Source organism: Pogoniulus pusillus, chromosome 27 (assembly GCF_015220805.1).
Source record: "Pogoniulus pusillus isolate bPogPus1 chromosome 27, bPogPus1.pri, whole genome shotgun sequence".
NCBI classification, from domain to species: domain Eukaryota; kingdom Metazoa; phylum Chordata; class Aves; order Piciformes; family Lybiidae; genus Pogoniulus; species Pogoniulus pusillus.
Window position 1 is genome coordinate 8,551,520 of NC_087290.1, and position 8,344 is coordinate 8,559,863.

Consider the following 8,344-nt stretch of genomic DNA (forward strand, 5'->3'; position numbering starts at 1 on the left):
CATCTGCTCAGACCAAAGGGAGCTGTGTTAGGGTAATTCCAGCTTGATGGGTTTGATATTTCAGTCAAATATTCCTGGGAATATCTCTGTGCAGCAGAGATGCTTTAGTAACACAGCAGAACAGTTGCTGTTAATGCAGCCCATTTTGATCCCTCAGAATTACTGGGGATGCTTTGGTAACACAGCAGAACAGTTGCTGTTGCTCCAACCCATTTTGATCCCTCAGAATTACTGGGGATGCTTTAGTAACACAGCAGAACAGTTGCTGCTGCTCCAACCCATTTTGATCCCTCAGAATTACTGGGGATGCTTTAGTAACACAGCAGAACAGTTGCTGTTGCTCCAACCCATTTTGATCCCTCAGAATTACTGGGGATGCTTTAGTAACACAGCAGAACAGTTGCTGTTGCTCCAACCCATTTTGATCCCTCAGAATTACTGGGGATGCTTTGGTAACACAGCAGAACAGTTGCTGTTGCTCCAACCCATTTTGATCCCTCAGAATGACTGGGGATGCTTTAGTAACACACCAAAGCAATTGCTGTATACTGGAACTTGTAGAAGAAATTTACTAATGGCAGGCTTTAACTTTTGGGTTATAAGTTAGAGCTGCATGAAAGACCTGCACAGGGTTAGAATCAGAATCAGAATGGTAGGGGTTGGAAAGGACCTCTGGAGATCATTGAATCCAAACCCCCCTGCCAGAGCAGGATCACCCAGGGCAGGTCACGCAGGAACACATCCAGCTGGGTTTGGAAAGTTTCCAGAGAAGGAGACTCCACAACCTTTCTGGGCAGCCTACTCTGGGCCTCCAGCACCCTCACTGAAATTTCTCCTCATGTTGAGGTGGAACCTCCTGGGTTCCATTTTGTACCCATTGTTCCTTGTCCTACCACTGGGCACCACCACAAGGAGCCTGGCACCTCCATCCTGACACCTGCCCCTTAGATATTTATACACATTAATCAGGTCCCCTCTCAGCCTTATCTTCTCCACACCAAACAGCCCCAGGGCTCTCAGTCTTTTGGCACAGCAGAGACATTCAACGTTCAAGGGTTCTGCAGTAAGGTGACAAACTGTGCAAAGGTCTGAGGTGCTTCTTTTGGTGGGGCTGTTTAGTCTGGAGAAGACTGAGAGGGGATTTAATCAATGTTTATAAATATCTGAGGACTGGGGGTCAGGAGGTGGGGGACAGGCTCTGCTCACTTGCTCCCTGTGATAGGATGAGGATGTAAGCTGCAGCAAAGGAGGTTCCACCTCAACACAAGGGGGAACTTCTTTACTGTAAGGGTCACAGAGCACTGGCATAGGCTGCCCAGAGAGGTTGTGGAGTCTCCTTCTCTGGAGACTTTTAAGGTCCATCTGGATGTGTTCCTGTGTGACCTGAGCTAGATTGTATGGTCCTGCTCTGGCAGAGGCTTGGCCTTGATGATCTCTTTGGGTCCCTTCCAACCCCTGACATCCTGTGATCCTGTAAGGTGATTGTTGTTTCAGGTCTCACGGGAAGTCTGCAGTGAAGATAGCACCCAAGGTCTTACCTCAGTTCTCTTACAGGCTCTTCTGAATCAGAGGGCAGTTTCTGGGTTTGCCTGTACAGGTTCTCTGTGGTTAGATGCTCTCTCCTGATTACATTTTACTCTCAGAATTACCTGAACAACTGGAAGCATCAGGTCTATTTTCTCAGAGTTCTTGAAAGGAGTAGGTGCTGATTTCACTGAATACCTGGACAGAAGAGATAGCAGAATCAGTACTAATAACTCCAGTCTCTCTCATTTTTCATGCTCAAGTGTAATTCCCTGGACTGGGTGAGAAACTTTTGAAGCTGAGGAAAACCTTGGGAAGAAAAAATATCTATTCAAAAGGCAATTTCCCAGTGTTACATATCTGCCCAAAATACCCTGCATTACCAAGGCCTTTTCATTTCTTCCCCTTAGCTACTATTCCAGTCTCATTTATTAATAAATATGCCCAATCATCCCGAAGATGTTCTCTACCTCTCCTCAGATTCATATTTCTGATGCCATTTGCCAGCTGCTCAGCTATTGTGGCAATCCTTAAGTGTTTGCACCACGCTTCTAATTCCTTTGTCATTGTTCAAGGGCATTCATCTCTCTGTGACTTGCATTCCCCTAACGTTTGCCAACTAGCAAGAACAATTCTCAGCCATACCCTGGCCTGAGTTTCCCAATGTGTGCCTTGAAAACAATAGATCTTTCTAAAGGCAATTTCAGAGCTTACAGAAGTCTGTCACTTCCTACTGGGATAAAGCAAGGTGTTTATTCTCCCTATTTAAGCCTACAAAAAGGATTCACTGCTTCATTGAGACTATATATATATATATATATTCCCCCTTAACCAGTGCTGTGCAAGAACTTAAAGTAGGAGGTGAAATCACACTGGATACTGTATTTTAATTAAAACTACAAAGAGGATTTAGGTAGGTAGAAGCATAATTGCAGTTGGATGATTCCCAGCCATTATTTTGAAAACTGACATGGGACCTTGAATAACAAAGGCCTGGTTTATTTAATAATAATTTAATTACCCTAGAAGAGGGTGTAAACCATGTTAATGAAGCTTGCATACGAAAGTGATTTGTAGCAGGGGATAAAAACAGGCAGGGAAGTTACAAAGAGCAGTAGAGAAAGCACACGTAACGAAATTGACTTTACAAAAGGATGTGAACACATGCAGGAAAGATTTCTAAATGCTTTGAGTTCTTCCTGCTGAAGGACAGAATGAATCAGAAGAGGGGAAGAGCAAACTGGGTATTTCATAATCTCCATGGTGCAGGCAAGCAGAGCAGAGTATACTCACTCCTCTCTGCAGAGCATAACAAATGATTGCAGCTGACAAATGATTGGAGTATGCCAGGTTCATCGTATTGGCAGAACAGTTATGCAAACAGTTGCACTTCTTGCACTTGCTTGGCCACAGAAGTGTAAGCAGCTTTTGTTTCTTTCCAGAAAGGCAGGACACAAACTGGAGCAGCAAAGCCTGGGGAGAGGGAGAGCTCTGGCAGTTACAGGTAAAGCTTTCAGTGAAACAGCAAACTTACATTTCCCCGTCGGTTACTGCTCCTGTGCGTGCTCTAAAGTGAATTTCCTCATGCACACAGCCAAGCAAAGACACAGGCATACAAAGCAGCCTTTGAGTGTGTGCATGCCCGACCCTGTTTCAGCCAGGAAAAGGGCTAAGTGTGCCAGACCTGCAAGATGGAAATATCTAGAACCTATTTTAGTGGGGAAAAAAAACCAAGCCACCAAACCTCCAAGCCAGTCCATCTTCTTTCTGCATAGTGTTGTGAAAGGCACAGTGTCTGGAGAAGAGAAGACTGAGAGGAGGGTGGGTGTCAAGTGGAGGGGGCAAATCTCTTTTTGGTGGTCCACAGCAGTAGGATGAGGAGCAACAGCTACAAACTGGAACACTTCATCTCAACAAGAGGAGAAACTTCCTTACAGTGAGGGTGTCAGAGCACTGGAACAGGCTGCCCAGAGAGGTTGTGGAGTCTCCTTTTCTGGAGACTTCCAAAACCCTCTAGGATGCATTCCTGTGCGGACTACTCCAGAGGATCCTGCCTTGGCAGGGTGGGGTGGATGGACTCAGCGATCTCTGGAGGTCCCTCCCAACCTGTAAAGTTCTGTGATTCTGTGTCCACAAGTATGTGAGTGCCACTCTGTTCACTGGCATTCAACTAGTTTGGAGAATCAGGGTTTTATTTCCTGAATGCATACCTTACCATCCTTCTATACAATTAAAGTGCCTAATTAAACCTTCTGGTTGCTTTGATGTCTGCACAGTTTCATAAGTCAGGAGAACAGAGGGTACACACTGTGCTCCCTAAAATTAAACTGTGCACTGATGATACACTTCAGAGGACTGCCACCCGATTAGAAGAACACAAAACTTTCTGCCCCAGACGTGTCGAGTCTCCTTAGCACAGGGATGTCCCCTCGCTGTTAGAAGCTAACTTTGAAATAGCAGTCCAGGAGTGTTCCTTGCAGATGACAAATACACACACACACACTTCCTGTGGCTGGCTGCAGAGAGGCACTGAGGAAACACAAGCACCACTGTCACCACTTAGATAACTTTCAAGACTTCATTATTATTTCAGCCAACATTTAGGGTTGTTTTTGTTTTTAATAAGAGAAGTTAAAACGAGACAGGCAATTTCTAGCCAAAGGAAAAGCTTTTATTGAAAGCATTGCTGTTTATCTCCTTAGATTAACTGGATATTTGGTACAAAATACTTTCCCATAGGTTTGGGGGTTTAGGTCTTCTTTATCTTCTAAAGACAGAGCTAAAGGTAAGTATAATAAATGCCTTAAGTAATCACTTAGACCTGGTGACTCCAACCTGCACAAACATGCAGAGCTTATTCATGTGGTTGAAATTAAATTCTTCAGTAGCTGCCTGGTGGCTGAGATCTTAAATTCTTTGTTCACCCAAATTGTGTAAATTCCCTTTTTTAGTGTTTTGTTGTTGTTGTTATTGATTTACTTCCACTCCATGTGTGGCTACTCACAGCTGCTTACTTTACCAGCAGGAATCTTCTGGGTCACCACTACCTCCCTGGGGGGTTCTAGGGAGGAAAGCAGAGCCTACAGGAAACACAGGGCCACACCTGCCTTGTTTTTAGCTGATTACTAATCCCCATCAGCTGCCAGGCCCTTCACCTTAATTTCCATAAGAGAAGACCTTGGTCTAAGCAGCACCAGGCTGACCCTTCCCTCAGCACAGGCTTGGGATGCTGTTGCCCACCCTGCTGCCATCCACTCCACTGCTGCCTGCTGCTACTTAGCTGATGCCACTCATTTTCCAGTGACAGTTGTGTGAGTAAGAAATTTGAGTACAGTGACTAATGGCAGCCATGGTTGTGCATCCAGGCTGCACTCCATCGTTCATTATTTTAGTGAAGAACAAATCTCCAGTCCTCAATTAAATGTTTTCTGTGGCTGCATGTGGGAAATGCTACTTGAAAGCTTCTGGTTACGTTATTGTGGTGGGAGGAAGTGTGGGAAACCAGGCAGTTGTCCTTCAGCCATTGAATGGTTTGGTTTGGTTTGGTTCATGTTAGACTAGAAATGACATCAAAGGTCAGAAAAAGCTTCTGTGAAGCTGTTTACCATTTTTGATAGTTAGTAAGAATGCTGAAGTATAGAAGTGGAGCATCAGCACTTGTAAACTAAATTCTGGAAACCAAATATTTGTTTCAGGCAGTGGTTTAAACTCACTCCAAAGCACCAGGGAGCTGGGTGCAGTTTAGAAGGTTTGTGTGCAAAGTTAGAGCCATAAAGTAACCCTGAGCTGCTATTTAATGCTTTATCTGTTCCCTAATACCTGTTAATCACTGCTGGCTTTAAGCAGTTCAGTGTTGTGCCTGGGTTTGAAGGATTGTGCAAAGATATGAACGTGTCTGGAGAGAACTGGAGCAACAACAGCAGATGAATCTTCAGAGGTTTTATGCTAAGAACAGGAAAGCAAACAGGAGGCAGAATGCTTTGGAAGTTTTCTGGCAGTAAAATTTGGCTCATGTCAAGAAGAGAAGAGCTCGAAAGCACAATTTCAGTAGAAGTTGCTGTTGAAAGTTCTAAAGTTTAAAGGAAACTAGCAATAATAACAAAGGTTAAACTGACAAACCCTAAACTTCAGAATGCAGATTTTTCCTAATCATATGTTGGAAAGGGCAACAGTGAACACTTTCTTCTGCTTGTTAACAAGATATTTTTATGGTAACTGCACTTAAGGTGTATTTTTTTTTCCCTAGACAGAAATAGCTGTTTGCATAATGTGTTTGCTTTAGGCTGCTTAAGCAAACATCGTTGGCCTTGGACTGGGAAGTCCTCATTCCTTTCCTGCTCTCTTAATTTCAGAGTACTACTTGAAATGGTCTTTAATGCAAATGTGTCTTCAGTAGACCTGCAATGTGTGCAAATACTTACTTTATGGTAGGTACAAAGTCAGGAGTCACCAGCTCTAACAAGCTGTAAGGAAATGTTTACTGACTCAAAAATGATTCTCAAAGTACAAGATGAAGATTGCAGAAGAGTTACTCTTCTATATAAACTTTTATTAGAGTAGCTAGATAAGTAGATTTAAAGCCCCTCACATTTTAATAAAGAATCATCCCAGATTTGTGATTTATAGCCTGAATCTCTCCTCCTGCACCTGTATTTCAGTGAGATGTATATTTTTTAACGTGTACAGGAATCACTAATGCCAAACTGAAGCAAGACAATAAAATTCTGGGTGTAAGAGCCTGAAAGGGGAAGGGAGGGAAACCCAAACAATTTATATTAGTTAACAACTTGCAGTGATTTGTTTTTAACAGGACTTTTTTTTAATATAAGAAAAATGAAGAAATGACTTCTGTGAAATGTCCAACCACATTAAATGTGGAATGCTCTGGAGAAAGTCCCTTAAGATGCTTAGAACAATAACTATGTAGAGAGGCCAAATCTCTTCCTTGTGTCAACAAAGCCAAGCACAACATGTGAGCCTGTGAACACAAGGAAATGCTTGCTCCAGCGTTTTATCCCCTTATGCTCGTCTTCATTCTACAGACACTGGGCTGCCCTCTGCCTGGAGAGGGATGAACTGGCAACACCTGCCAGGCTGCAGGGCATGGAGGAAGACCTCAGTTTTTCACCTTTCTTGCCTGTCAGTATGTCTCCAGGAAAAAAAAGGACAGAAGTATGTAACAACTTAATCATAGAATCAGTCAGGGTTGGAAGGGACCACAGGATCATCTAGTTCCAAGCGCCCTGCCATGGGCAGGGGCACCCTACCCTAGATCAGGCTGGCCAGACCCCCATCCAGCCTGGCCTTAAACACCTCCAGGGATGGGGCCTCAACCACCTCCCTCAGCAACCCATTCCAGGCTCTCACTGCTCTCATGGTGAAGAGCTTCCTCCTCACGTCCAGTCTGAATCTACTTTAATCTTAACAGAGCCTCTGTCTTTAGGGTTTGCAGCTGGAGTTTGAGTGTTCTTCAGGTGATGGGTGAGTGGGATGGCAAACAGAAGTGCTGGCCCTCGTATGGGAGAACTCTAAAAGCCTGAGATGGTTTTCTGAATGATTGTAGCCAAGTGAGTGTGTAATTAATCTCTTTTTTTGTGCTTAAAGCTTAAACACTTAACAGTGAGTTAATGTTTTAAATTTCATAGTACTTGCTTCAGTCTCATTCTTATTCATTTCTAATTATTGCCCAGTGAAATATTTTTGGTTGGTTTGTTTTGCTTTGTTTTTAGAGTGAGGGACCCTCCTGATGCCCTGCACCTGGTCAGTTCTCATCCATTTTCTTGTTATCATTTTCCTCTGCCACATAGAAAGTACTGGGAAGTTTGCTAATTCTGTCAGGGAGTATCTTGCAAAGCTCTGGAGCATTCTGCACTCTGCCCATAGTACAGTTGCCTGTGTCTTACTCAGGGGGTACTATTATGAGGATTTTAAACAGAGCTGACAAGAATTTGATACAAACAATGATTTCAAGTGACCAAGCCCTGAGTATCTCACCCTGTTAAGCCTGTGCAGACCCTGAACTGTGTACTCATTCTTTGGTGCTTGCAGTGAAGGGCTTCTAGAGAGAGAGAGAGAGAGAGAATCTTCTGCTGAAAAGTCCTTAAGGATATAGGTGGCTGAATGCAGAATTCACTCTGGTATCAGCATGGCTGTTCACTGAGCTTAAGTGAATGTATATGAGGACCTTGAGTGGTCTGGCCAGATGGTGCAGCACCACTGATGTGGGCTGCTGGCCCAGTGATGTTGTCTTCTGCTCAAGTCAGAGAGGGAGAAAGTGCAAATGCACAGAGCTGTAGAAAGCAGCCTCAGCACAAGCCATATCTGCTGTAAGCAATCTCATAGTTATAGGTAATATTATTTACCAAAACATTAATATTATTTATTATTGTTGCCTTTTAGAGTGACATTGTCAATTTTTTTAGTATATAATAACAGGTCAGTGGAGCAAAAAACATGCAGCTGGAGTGCAGGGCAGCAGCTTGGGTTTGCCTTTCCTCTGTGCAGGATTACACAAGGATGTGTATTTGTTGGTTTCTCTCAAGAAAAAGAATATTAGGAGTTTGGGTTTGGTAGATATTTATTTGTAGCTTGCTAACTCTTATAATATTTACCGACTTTTTACTTAGTATATGCTTTAGACTCCTCGTTTAATGTCCTTATTTCTAGAGATGTAGCATACTTAATTTCCCCTTATTTCTTTATCTAAACGAGAGTTGATTCACTCAGCTTTAGCATGGGACAAAGCTAGAAATGGGTAGATTCAGACTGGATGTTAGGAAGACGTTCTTCAGCATGAGGGTGGTGAGACCCTGGAACGGGT

The 8,344-nt window shown here is 43.4% G+C and overlaps 1 long non-coding RNA gene across 8 annotated transcripts in view; it reads left to right on the forward strand.

Annotated features, from left to right (window-relative positions):
- The first annotated feature begins 4,729 nt into the window (after positions 1–4,729).
- Positions 4,730–8,344, forward strand: part of LOC135187282 (uncharacterized) — a 52,379-nt gene continuing 48,764 nt past the window's right edge. For all 8 annotated transcript variants that reach the window (XR_010307286.1, XR_010307293.1, XR_010307292.1 and 5 more), the window contains exon 1: positions 4,730–4,835. This is a non-coding gene — a long non-coding RNA (uncharacterized LOC135187282). The remainder of the gene's footprint in view (positions 4,836–8,344) is intronic.